At 36.3% G+C, this 14071-nt stretch overlaps 1 protein-coding gene across 12 annotated transcripts in view; it reads left to right on the top strand.

The window, feature by feature from the left end:
- Positions 1-14071, top strand: part of DCDC1 (doublecortin domain containing 1) — a 608393-nt gene that overhangs the window by 215 nt on the left and 594107 nt on the right. The window lies entirely within an intron of this gene.

The raw sequence follows: 14071 nt of genomic DNA, 5'->3' as shown, positions 1-14071 counted from the left end.
ACGCCACTCAATCTTACTCCCAATCCTTTTGTGGGTGTTCTGTGCATTTGGGGAGCGGGGAGAGGAGATATGGGAAGGGTGAGGATATCTACACTTCCCTCACAATGGTCGCATTCGAAAATTATTCGTTGCCATCGAGTCCGACTCATAGCGACTTTATAGGACAGAGTAGAACTACCCGATGGGGTTTACGAAGGAGCCGCTAATGGATTCGAACTGCCGGCCTTTTTGGTTAGCAGCCTGCGGTCTTAACCACTGCACCACTAGGGCCCCATTGGAAAATTAGGGCGACTAAAACATGGGAGCCCTGGTGGCGTAGTTAGCTGGGCTGCTAGCCAAAAGGTCAGCAGTTCAAATCCACCAGCCGCTTCGTGGAAGCCGTATGGGGCAGTTCTACTCTATCCTGTAGGGTCGGTATGAGTCGCAATCTACTCGACCGCACACAACAACAACAAACATGCCAATTTGTTTTTCAGTTTTAATATTTTTTCTTCAAAGGATGTTCAACGTAATTACTTCTCTTAGACCTTAAAAAAAAAAAAAACCTTAGCAACTTACAAAACGAAACAAATCACTAGAAATCTTTTATTAAGCAGTTAGTTATTATAACACACAGTAGACAAAATAATACCCTCCAAATACATTCAGAAAAGACATGAAAAAATAGTAGATACAATTGGCAGTGAGAATTAGTCATGGTCCTCTTTTTTTTTTTTTTTTCTGACGAAAAGCCTTGTAATAAAAGGGATAAAATGGGGGTTTTCTTTTTTTCCCAAGACTGTAATCTTTTTTTTTAATAATTTTTTTTGAGCTTTAAGTGAACGTTTACAAATCAAGTCAGTCTGTCACATATAAGCTTATATACACCTTACTACATACTCCCGCTTACTCTCCCCCTAATGAGTCAGCCCGCTCCCTCCTTCCAGTCTCTCCTTTTGTCACCATTTTGCCAGTTTCTAACCCTCTCTATCCTCCTATCTCCCCTCCAGACAGGAGATGCCAACACAGTCTCAAGTGTCCACCTGATACAAGTAGCTCACTCTTCATCAGCATCTCTCTCCAACCCATTGTCCCGTCCCTTCCGTGTCTTATGAGTTGTCTTTGGGAATGGTTCCTGTCCTGGGCCAACAGAAGGTTTGGGGACCATGACCACCGGGATTCCTCTAGTCTCAGTCAGACCATGAAGTCTGGTCTTTTTATGAGAATTTGGGGTCTGCATCCCACTGACCTCCTGCTCCCTCAGGGGTTCTCTGTTGTGCTCCCTGTCAGGGCAGTCATTGGTTGTGGCCGGGCAACATCTAGTTCTTCTGGTCTCAGGATGATGTAAGTCTCTGGTTCATGTGGCCCTTTCTGTCTCTTGGGCTCAAAGTTATCATGTGACCTTGGTGTTCTTCATTCCCCTTTGATCCAGGTGGGTTGAGACCAATTGATGCATCTTAGATGGCTGCTTGTTAGCATTTAAGACCCCAGACGCCACATTTCAAAGTGGGATGCAGAATGTTTTCATAATAGAATTATTTTGCCAATTGACTTAGAAGTCCCCTTAAACCATAGTCCCCAAACCCCCGCCCTTGCTCCGCTGACCTTTGAAGCATTCAGTTTATCCCGGAAACTGCTTTTGGTCCAGTCCATTTGAGCTGACCTTCCGTGTATTGAGTATTGTCCTTCCCTTCACCTAAAGTAGTTCTTATCTACTAACTATTCAGTAAATAACCCTCTCCCACCCTCCCTCCCTCCCCTCCTCGTAACCACAAAAGTATGTGTTCTTCTCAGTTTATACTATTTCTCAAGATCTTATAATAGTGGTCTTATACAATATTTGTCCTTTTGCATCTGACTAATTTCACTCAGCATAATGCCTTCCAGGTTCCTCCATGTTATGAAATGTTTCACAGATTCGTCACTGTTCTTTATCGATGCGTAGTATTCCATACAAAACAAATTTTTAAGGTTCTTTCACATCTGCTACCTAGCTCCAATTTCATTTCCAGCCAGAGGCAAGTAAGGCGGGTGTTATTGTTATCATTTGTAGATGAGGCAGCAAACTAAGGATCAAGGCCAAATAACTCATTGGTAGCAGTGGAACCAGCTCTTAGCAAATCTCCATATTCCTAGGGCAGTTATGCTATCTTTCAAGTTTACAGAAGAAGCAGATTGAACTGCACGCTTTTTGAGGCAGTTGCAGATGACTACTTCCATCCGAAAGAGCACTGTTGAGTTTTTTGTTAGATTCCCCGCCACCATGCTTATTTACGGAAACCCAGGTGGCATAGTGGTTCAGTGCTACGGCTGCTAAACAAAGGGTCGCCAGTTCGAATCTGCTGGGCGCTCCTTGGAAACACTATGGGGCAGTTTTACTCTGTCCTCTAGGGAATCAACTGGATGGGTTTGGGTTTGGTTTTTGTTATGCTTATTTACGGAAACCCTGGTGGTGTAGTGGTTAAGAGCTATGGCTACTAACCACAAAGGTTGGCAGTTTGAATCTACCAGGTGCTCCTTGGAAACTCTATGGGACAGTTCTACTCTTTTCTATAGGGTCGCTATGAGTCGGAATCGACTCGATGGCAATGAGTTTTTTTTTTTTTTTTTTTATGCTTATTTACATTTACCTCTCTTTCTTGCATTGTACCCTGAGGTGAAAGCTACTTCTCATTACTTTTTGGCAGCATTAGACAAATTTCACTTCAAAGAATTTGCTCTGTTAAGGTGGTTTTGTTGGCATTACTGTCTGTTTGCTTCTTTTTTTTCTTTTCTTTTTTCTACCAATTCTCAGATTGAGAAGCGATCAAAATAAACTTAAGCACAATAAATAAAATATTTTAGTATAGTCAGTTATTTAATGATGGTATGAAGCATGACTATTAACTGAGTGAGCCATAAAGAGAAATGAGTCCTGGTACATGCTAAAACATGGATGAATTTTGAAAATATTATGCTGAGTGAAATAAGTCAGTCACAAAAGGACAAATGGTGTTTCATCCCACTTAGATGAAATATCTAGAATAGGCAAATGTATAGCAACCAAAGTTTATCGATGTTTACCAGGGAACACTATACTAGTCAGAGGTCAGGTTTTAGTCCTGGCTTCAGTATTTTTTTTCAGTATACTTACCCTCTCTGTGGCCCTAAGGAAATGGATAAAGTAACAGAACTGAGTGTTAAGAATACCTTCCTACACAGTATTATCAGAATAAGGGTCCCCACCCCCTTAGACTTCTCTAGCTCTTAAATTCCCCTTTTCCACTGCTCGGTCCTTCCTTGTCTGTACAGATAGTCTCAGATACCCCGGTCTTTACAGCAAAAAACACTCTGTTTTGATTTACTGTGCAATTAGGTTATTGTCGTATCTTTTTTGTTTCTTCTTTTACTTAATTCTGAAAAGAAAAGTATAAGCACGCTACCTCAGTTATCTTTCTTATGTGTATATGTGTGCATATTTGGGCTTGTAAAGTAAGAAATATACTTCTTGCTCATCCCTGCCCAGAAAATCCCAAATATTTAGTCATTCTGTCTCTACATGACTTCACTATACATCCCTGAAGCACGTCATAATTTTGAACCCATCAGTTTTTATATATTCAATGTATTTTCAGTCCACTGTATTTCTTTATTTTTCTTTTCAAGCTCTAATTGTCCCATATTTTGGCAATAGGAACCCGTCCATGTTGACTCCTATGTCCTCTGGCACAGCCCACTAGTATTTGATAGCTCCTTGCTGTCTGTCTTGACCTAAATCTACAATCAGTCGCTCCTCCAAGGCATGCTGGTTGCTTTTTCAACTACCTCTTTAATCCCATGTAATTAAACATCACCCACTCGACCTTGAAATTCATCAATAACGACCAAAATCTCTTTGCCTTTTTTTTTTTTGTCAGCCTGATTGAGATATACTTTACATCCAATTAATTCACTAATTTTAAAAGTGTAATTCAGTGAATTTTACAGTGTATACGGTCATGTAACCACTAATACAATCTGAATATAAAACATTTCGGTCACCCAAAAGTTTACTCTTAGCCTCTGGTCGTCACTGATCTGCTTAGGATTTCACATAAATGGAACCATGTGGTATGTAGTCTTGTGTGTTGTCGTAGAGAAAGAATTACAAGTCTATTTAAAATGAAAAACTAGCCTGTTTCACTTAGCAGAATGCCTTTGAGATTCGTCAGTGTTGTTGCCCGTATCAGTAGTTTGTTCCTTTTTATTGCTCAATAGCATTCCATTATATGGAAATACCACAGTTTACTTGTCCATTCACTGGTCAATGGACCTTTGAGTTATTCTAGTTTTAGGCTATTATAAATAAAGTGCTGTGAACCTGCTCTTTATAGGGCTTAGTGAGGACATAGATTTTCATTTCTCTTAAGTAAATATCTCTGAAATTTCTGGGTCATGTGGTGAGTATAAGAAATTCACATACTGTTTTCTAAAGCGGCTATACTGTCTTCTATTCCCACTAGAAATGTATGAGTCTCAGTTGCTCCACATCCTTAGCAACACTTGGTGTGGTCAGTCTTTTTAATTTTAGTCATTCAAATAAGTGGATAATGGTATCTCGTGATTTTAATGTACATTTCCCTCATAACTAATGATATTGAACATCTTTTCATGTGCTTATTTGCCATGCATGTATCTTCTTTGGTGAAATGTTTGCTCAAATCTTTTGCCCATTTTTGCTATTGGACCGTTGGCTTTCTTACTGCTTTGTTTTAATTGTGGTAAATATATGTAACAAAGTATTTTCCATTTTACATGTACATTTCAGTGACATTAATCACATTCATCTTGTTTTTCAACCATCACCATTTACTGTTGAGTTTTGATATTTCTTTATATATTCTGGATACAAGCCCTTTTACAGAAACATGCTTTGCCAATATTTCTATCCCAGTCAGTAACTTGTCCTTTCATTTCCTTAACTGTCTTTTGAAGAGCAAATGTTTATTTTTGATGAAGTCAAATTTGCCCTTCTTTGTGTTTTTTCTGATTTCTTTAAGAAATCTTTGCCTAAACTAAAATCACTAGTTTTCTCTCATGATTTCTTCTAGAAGTGTCGTAGTTTCAGCTCTTACATTCAGGCCAATGATCCATTTTTTACTTATATTTAAATGTGGTGTGAGGGAATAGTTTAGATTCGTTTCCTTGAATATTTAATAGTTCCAGCATCATTTGTTGAAAAGATTATCCTTTCTCCTTTGAATTGCTTTGGCACCTTTGTTTAAAATCAGTTTCGCATATATACATGTAGGTCCATTTTTCAGTTCTTTATTTTGGTTTTTTGGGTTATTGTAGATTTAGGTCAGTCTAGAAGGCAAGGAAGCTACCAGATACTAATGGGCTGTGTCAGAGGATCATGTTCCGTTGATCTATGTATCTGTATGGCAAATACCATACTATCTTAATTACTATAAATTTATAATCAACCTTAAAATCAGATAATACAAACCCTCTTAAGTTTGCTCTTCCTTTTTAAAGTTGTTCCGGCTACTATTGGTTCTTTACCTTTTCATATAAATTTCAGAACCAGTTTGTCAATTTCTGTTTTAAAAAACCTACTAGGATTTTGATTAGGATTGCATTGACTCTATAGATCAATTTGGGAAGAACTGACATCTTAATAGCTAGTTTTGAGGTTTCCAGTCTATCAACATGACATATACAATTTCTCTAAATGGTGTTTTACAATTTTCAATGCACAGGTCTTGAACATACTTTGTTGAATTTATCCCTAAAATTTTTTATGCTATTTTGAATAGTGTTTCTTGTTTTTATTTCTGATTATTATTTGCAGCTTTAAAAATACAATTGATTTCCATGTGTTGACATTGTATCAGGGGATACTAAAATTACTTAGATGTAGTGGCTTCTTTTTTTTGTAGATTTATAGGATTTTTACTAGAAAATCACACTGTGAATAAGGTAAATAAGGCAATTTTGATTTTTCCTTCCCAATGTATCTGCCTTTTATTTTATTTTATTGCCTTATTGCAATGTCTATGACCTACGATGCAATAGTAAATAGAAGTAATGAGTGCGCACATCCTTGCCTTGATCCTAGTCTTAAGGGAAAGCATTCAGTCTTTCACTATTGAATATGTTAGTTATAGGTTTCTCATAATGACCTTTTTCAGGTTGAGGAAGTTCCCTTCTGTTCCTGTTGTGCTACCAGTTTTTATTGTCAGTTAGCGTTGAATTTTGATGAGATTTTTTTTCTGCATTTATTGAGATGATTATTACTGACTTAGTAGACATGCTACTTTTAATTTTTGTTTTGTTTAGTGGCTACTAAGTGGTTTTTTGGGGATAAGTTTTATAACATACACCTTTAACTTAATCACACTTTACCTTAAAGTAATAATATACCATTTTGCATATTGTATGAAAACTTTATGAGCATACTCCCATTTTCCCTTCTATCTTTTGTGTTATTATTGTTATATATTTTATTTCTATATGTCTTATAAACCACACAGAAAATTATTATATTTGCTTTAAATAGTAAATTATCTTTTAAAGAGATTCTCAAATGAGAAAAAAGATCTTTTGTATTCATCCACATTTTAACTCTTTTCAGTGCTTTTCAACTAGGTTTCTCTTTGATACCATTTTTCTTCTGCCTAAAAGGTTTTCTCAAATATTTCATATCGCTGGTCTGCTGTCCATAAATTTTATAAACTTTTATGTGTCTGAAATGTCTTTCTTTCTCCTTAATTTTTGAGATATATTTTATAATTTCTAGTAGACAGTTTTTTTCCTTTTGGTATTTTGAAGATGTTACTCTATTGTCTCCTGCCTCATATTATTTTTGACAACATACCTGCTGTAATTCTTATCTTTGTTTTTATATGTCTTTCCCTAGCTGCATCTAAGATTCTCTCCTCCCGCCCCACACTAGTTTTTAGCAATTTGATAATAATTTGCCTTGGTTTGATTCTATTTCTGTTTCTATTTTATTGCTTCAGGTTGGTTAAACTTTTTGAATTTTTTTCCCCCATGGACTGGAGATCACCTGAGGTGATTTTTAAAATGCACATGTTTTGTTCCTGTACCCAGAGCACTGGCAGCACAACAGTTAAGTGCTTGGCATCCAACCAAAAGGTTGGTGGTTCGAATCCATTCAGTGGCTCCATGGGAGAAAGACCTCGTGATCTGCTTCCATAAAGATTCCAAAACAACCAAACTCATTGTCATCAAATTGATTCCAACTCATAGACCGCCCCATAGGGTTTCCAAGGTTGTAATTAATCTTTACAGGAACAGACTGCCACATCTTTCTCCCGCAGAGCAGCTGGTGGGTTCAAACCGCCAACCTTTCAGTTAGTAGCCAAGTGCTTAACCACTGTACCACCAGGGCTCCCTCCGTAAAGATTACAACCTAAAAAACCCAATGGGGCAGTTCTACTTTGTCATGTGGGGTCACTGTTAGTCAAGAATTGACTTTGATGGCACCTAACACCAACAACAGGGTAGGGTATGGGAATCTACATTTTATTAAGGTTCCCAGATGATTCTTATGTATAATCAAACCTGAGAATCACTTCTATATAGCCTTTTCCAAAGCCAATATTTTCTATTTATGCCAGAATAAACTTCTTAAAACACTTTTTACCTGAAAAAGAAAATCCCTGCTCATTATTGTTCCTTAATTTCCCGTTTTCTAGAGCTATACTGTCCAATGGAAATATGTAAGCCATAAATGAATGCCATATATGTAATTTAAAATTTTCTAGTTGTTGTTTGTTGCTGTTCAATCAGCTCTGACTTGTGGTGACCTTATGTACAACAGAATGAACTGTTGCCCAATCCTGTGCCATCTTTGGGATAGTTGGTATGTTTGAGTCCATTGTTATATGTCAGTCCATCTCATTGAGGTTTTTCCTTGTTTTTGCTGACCCTCTACTTTGCCAAAATGATGTTCTTTTCCAGTGACTTGTCTTTCTGGATTATGTGTCCAAAGTAGGCAAGATGAAGTCTTGCAATCCTCGCTTGTAAGAAGCATTCTGGTTGTATTTCTTCCAAGGTTGATTTGTTCGTTCTTCTAAAAGCTCATGATATAGTCAATATTCCTTCTTTTCAAAATTACTTTCTCTTCTCAACTTTTAAGGTAAGTTCTGTTTGTATTCCTCACTCGTACTTATTCTACAATGTACAAAAAACCAAAAAACCAAACCTGTTGCCTTTGAGTTGATTCCGACTCATAGCGGCTCTATAGGACACAGTAGAACTGCTCCAGAGGGTTTCTAAAGAGCAGCTGGTGGATCCAAACTGCCGACTTTTTGGTTAGCAGCCAAACTCTTAACCACTGCTCCACTAGGGACTTAAAATCTGAGAAGATACAGGGGGAAAAAAAAGAGAGAAAAAATAACATGGCACATATATAGTATTCATTCACTTATTTAATCAATTTATTGTTTAGTGTCTATCATATGCTACCTGTTCTCTTAGGTCCTAGAGATACAAAACAGATACTGTTCCAGCCTTCTCAAAAGCTTAGAGTTTATCTGGGTAGATAGAGAATTGAACAAATAGTTATAAAACTGTGGTAGGTACTATGCCAGAGGAAATACCAGGTGCTATGGCCATTCGTAACTAGGAGGTATACCAATAGAATAAGGTGGATTACTTGAATGATGAAATCCATGAATCAAGATGAAGGTAGTGTAGGAAGATATATATGGAAGAGTTAATTTTTAAATAATGAGGCGAATGGCTAGTATCAGAGAAATTTCCTTTTTCTTTTTTCGGCAGACCTTTGTAAAGGTTTAGACAGTATTGAGAATAATAAATGAACGATCCCACCTCATCTTTTAAAAATGTTTAAGAGATTCCTCAGAAGACAGGCCTGGTGATTTGCTCCTGAGAGGTCACAGCCTTGTAAAATGTACAGAGCAGCTCTGCTCTGCCCACATGGGGTCGCCATATGTTGCAATCGACTAGACAGCAGCCAACAATGACAACAAATTCATTTTTGCATTTTTCCTCTCTCTGTTCATCTTTTCGGAAACCCTGGTGGCATAGTGGTTAAGAGTTTGGCTGCTAACCAAAAGGTCAGCAGTCTGAATCCACCAGGTGCTCCTTGGAAACCCTATGGGACAGTCCTACTCTGTCCTATGAGGTCTGTATGAGTCGGAATCAACTGGATGGCAACGGGTTCGTTTTGTTTTTTTTGTCTTTTCATCTTAACTTGATTTATTCTCTCCTTTGTCATTTTAGCAATAGTCAGCATGAGTAATGTTCATTGATTATGTGCAAGGCGCTGTACTAAGCACAAGAGACAGAGGTAAATACTTTTTGCTGGCACCACACTTGTTGCTGTGTTTTTTGTGTGTTTCTTTTTTTTGAATAACTTCAGTTGTGTCAGCGGTCTTTCAAGCTTGTTTCAGACCTCTTCAAGGTTTTTATTTTACCTGGTGTTTTGGTTCCTGTCTTCCTAGCTTCTTCACAGTTGGTGTTTACTGGTCATTCTATGAACCTGATTGATGATATTCTATGTAATCCATCAGAGTAGAACCACCCTATAGAGTTTCCAAGGAGCACCTGGTAGATTCGAACTGCCAACCTTTTGGTTAGCAGCTATAGCCCTTAACCACTATGCCACCCAGATTTCTGTTTCTCCTTACTAATCATAATAAATACCAATTTATTATTCAGTCTCAGATGCTATTTTTCCCCCATTCACTTCTTAGCCCTTTTTCTTTCTTCTTATTAGAACTCGTATTTTTCTCTGCATTTTCCAATTACCCCCAAATTTGAGACCCTCCAAACATGTGGGATATGTATTTATATTCTGTAATTTTTTTGTCTGTTTGGTAAGCATTCTACCCTCTCCATTTTAATTTTTTTTAACTTGAATTTTTTGTTAAAAAGTTTATTTTATTTTTATCATGTAATTGACTCACAGTGGAAAGGTTAATCTGAATGATCAAGGGGTGTTAATTTGTGGGTTAAAACGTGTTAAACAGTTTATATGAAGTCTGTTTAAGTCAATTAGAGAGTATAATGAAGATGTTTCCAGGGTGTTATGGAACCTTTAGAAGTTACCTTGAAATTCACTTGTTTGTATAAACCATGGCGCTTGGCTAAGCATGCTATGGTATTTAAATTTTTAAATGTATGTAGATTCTAATAGCTAGGAATATGTCTAGATATTTAAAAGAAAAACTTGACTCTATTAAAGGAAACCTTGGCTTTTATTATAGGAAATTAAAGTCATGATTTAATTCATTGTTAAGAAAATGAAAAGCATAATTAGTAGCATTGTTATCTTTGTTACTGTCATATTTTTAATTCTAAAATAAATATTAGCTGGACTATATAACTACAAAAAGTTCTGATTTTTATTTGCTTCTTTGTTTTTTAAAACAAGATTGTTGTCATTGTCGTAGGTCTTGAATACTAAGCAGTTCAAATAAAAAGGTAGTACTGAAGACGTAAAATTCCATGCAGTTACTTAAAGAAATGATTTGTTTTTTCCCTCCGAAAGTATTGAAGTAATATTATAAAACATCTAATATCTTTGGTTAATATCTTTGAAAATTTCAAAATAGTTAATGTTATTGTGCACAGTTAACATTGTGCTCAATTTAAATAGTTGAATATAATTTTATCCTGTAAAAAAAAAATTTTTTTTTTTTTTGATAAGTATTAGTTAAGATGAATGAAGCATTGGAGTTTCAACAGTTCAAATCAACAAGAAATGTGAGGATAAAAATCAAATTTTAAAATATGTTCTTTACTTAACATCATGGTTAGTATAGTACTATTTTTTATTACTTGTGTCAGTTTACTAGTAATAAACCCATTTAGCATTTCAGCTTCTTGCAACCTTTTAGTTTAATTAATTTAGACACTGATGAAAAACAAGTTTTATATGCTAAAGAGATTTCTGCAATGATGGATTAAATGCCAAAATAATGAAACCACACAACGTAAAAAATATACTGAAGAAAAGATGTTTCCTGATGAATTTTCCCAAAAAATATCATATTTTAAAAATATTTTAAGCATTTCACAGTATTACTTTTTAATTTGTTGTAGAAGTACTATGAGTACAGTCTTTTGTAGCTCATTAGTAATTTCTTTAATGAGTTTTTTTGTGTGATAGATAGGTAAAGTAACAGACAAATGACAGATTGTTTGCCTTTAATGATTTCCCTGTTTCAAGCCCATTACAAAGCAATTAGAAATCTGACAGCATTTTCACTCTGCATTACTGATCATCTAAAGTGATGAGGAATGAGAGGTGATGAATATTAATTGTATATTTTCATATGATTATCATAAATTATTACCTTGTCTGATTGCTGCAGGTGAAGCAGGAGCATTAGAGAAAAGCAGTCAAATATATTAGTTTGAAAGACTATATGGTTTTTATCTTTGTAGTGTAAACCCTGGCCTGCAATGCTAGTCTCTATGAATATTCCTCATAAACACTCAATTAATTATTTTTAGTTTTCATCTAATTTTGGAATAACTATTAAGTAAGGTTTTCTTATTTGAATACAGGAAAAGGAAAATTATTTCATAGTACAATCTACATAAAGGTATTTAAGTTCAGGATTTTAAAAATCTAATTTAGAAAATGAGATCAGTGAGTATTTTATAGGTGGTGCAGTGGTTAAAGCTCTAGGCTGCTAACTGAAGGGTTGGTGGTTTGAGCTCATCAGCCTCTCTGTGGGAGAAAGATGTGGCAGCCTGCTTCCAGAAAGATTTTCAGCTTTGGAAACCCTATGGGGTAGTTCTACTCTGTCCTTATAGGGTTGCCATGAGTTGGAATCGACTTGACAGCAGTGGGTTTGGTTTTCTCTGTGTGTGTGTGTGTGTGTGTGTATTTACACACACACAAATATATATGTATGTATGTTATGTATATATATGTATATGTACATATATACATATGTGTATATATATGTGTACATGCCACATATACATTTATTGTTAGTTGCTATTGAGTTGGTGCTGATTGATGATGTACTTATATACAACAGAATAAAACATTGCCTGGTCAGAGAAAAGTCAGGTATCATAATTATAAGAGAAAATTATCTGTACAATGGGTTGAGACCCTACCATTTAGTAACTCAATTTAATAATATTTTTACTGGCTACACTTTCCAAATATATTACTCTTTATGTCTGGTTACCTCCCGAGATTCTGCTCTGCGGGGACTGCCTTCATCTATAGAGCAGGCCCAACTGATGCTCCTTACAGAATCAGAATGGTGATTCTCAATGTCCTTGATCCATTTCTGCAGGTATTCTTTCTCTTAGTTTTAGTCCATACTTTAAGTTGCTCTTTTCTGTAGCCCAGCCAATTCTTCTTTGCTTCTCTCTCCAGTTCTAACATATCACTAACCAGCATAGCTACTTGACTTTTGGCCAAACTCCCACTTCTTCCTTTGGAGGAATTGGTTTAGAAAGCATATGTATTTTTCCTATGACAGAGGACAGCTATTTGTACCTCAGTGCTCAGGAACCTGGGCTGTCCAACTGTCGCAGTGGGAGCAAACCAACATCTGAGAAAACAAACACTCTTGAATCATAAATAGCCTTATTTTTCCTGATACCAAGGGATCTCTGGAACACATTGCATAATGTCTAAAAAGTCTGTCATGGACAGTGCATGATGCAGAGCACAATACAAAAATAGGGACTAACTTTTATAATTAACATGCGCTTTCACGGGTTTTCTGTCTCTCTCTCTCTATCATCTATCTATCTATACATTTTTTTATCCTTTTAACAATCCTATGAGATAGGTAAGGCAGTTTCTATTATCATACACATAAAGAAATAAGACTGGGAAGGGGCAAAAGCAAGATTCAAACTCACGTCTGCTGCCTTTACACCTCTTGTGTTTTCTGGTCACACTACCTTAACTCCCATGCATGAAAACCCTTCTACTAAATAGCTAAGATTTTAGGAAATAGGATCTAAAGTTTTGATATAGGATGTTAGAGTTCTCCCTTCTATCTTTGCCTTTTACCCTTTTATTTAAACACAGAGAGAAAATAAACCAAAGAAAGTCAAGATTTACCTTAGATCTGGCTGAAAACTAGGAACTTCTTGACTCCATCCCAGTGACCTTTCAGTTATAGTGCACTGCCTTCATGTTTCCCAAAGTTCCAGGCTATTTTCTTTAGTTATTAAGATAAATGATTGATAACATTCTTAGCTTATATCTTAATATTCTCCCTTTTTTATCTTTTTTATTTAAAATTTTTTTTTGTTATACAATAGTTGTATGTGGCTTTTTTTTTTATAATATAGATATCTCCCCTGAGCATTCTAGAATGCCCTGAGGTAAAGTGGGGAGAAAAACGGTATGGCTGCCTTGTGTTGAGAGAGCTGAGGGGAGGGAGAGGTTGGGAGTCGTTACTTGTCCCCATTTCCTTCTTGATGCACCAGTACAAATAATACCCGTGGGACACTCTTTCCTCCCTAGACTGGGTGCATCCCTAATTGTTTTTCCTCAGTATTTGCAATTAGAATGATAGTTAGGATCAGACAAAGTTTAGTGAACAACTTTTCTACCTAAATTATTTTAAATGGTGACAGAGGCTGGGAAAATAGGAGGGTTAGTTACATAATGAGGAGCAACAGTTATCCTGAGCTGATAGGCAGCTCATTTCAACATACTGTTGGCCCTTGCTGGATCCTCTAATACAGGCTTCCTTTCCCAAGCAGAGTCTCTTCACCATGCTTTTGTTTCTAACCATTCCCTCCCCCGTCCCCGTGAACTCAGCCTGCTGGTCTTATGACATGGAGGCGTCTCTCCCTGAAAATTGGATTCTTTTCTTGACCCCACGTACTTGATCTTTACATTATCTCCTTTCTCCAACCAAATAACACTCTTCAAGTTTCAAGTGTTTTTAAGAGCATTTATGTTTTAAACACCACTCAGATACTTCTCATCATCCTCTCTCCACAAAGCCTTCACTCTTTCCCTCTCAAAATTTCTGCTTACATTGGATTTATATCTTGTCCCAGTATAACACCACTTAGTTGGAGCAAGTCATTGAAGATCCCTAGGGAAAATAAAGCTCAACAAGTTGGAAAGGAAAATAAGGAA

Source organism: Elephas maximus, chromosome 7 (assembly GCF_024166365.1).
Source record: "Elephas maximus indicus isolate mEleMax1 chromosome 7, mEleMax1 primary haplotype, whole genome shotgun sequence".
Lineage (NCBI taxonomy): Eukaryota > Metazoa > Chordata > Mammalia > Proboscidea > Elephantidae > Elephas > Elephas maximus.
The sequence above is the reverse complement of the archived record's forward strand: the minus strand, read 5'-3'. Positions and strand labels throughout refer to the sequence as shown.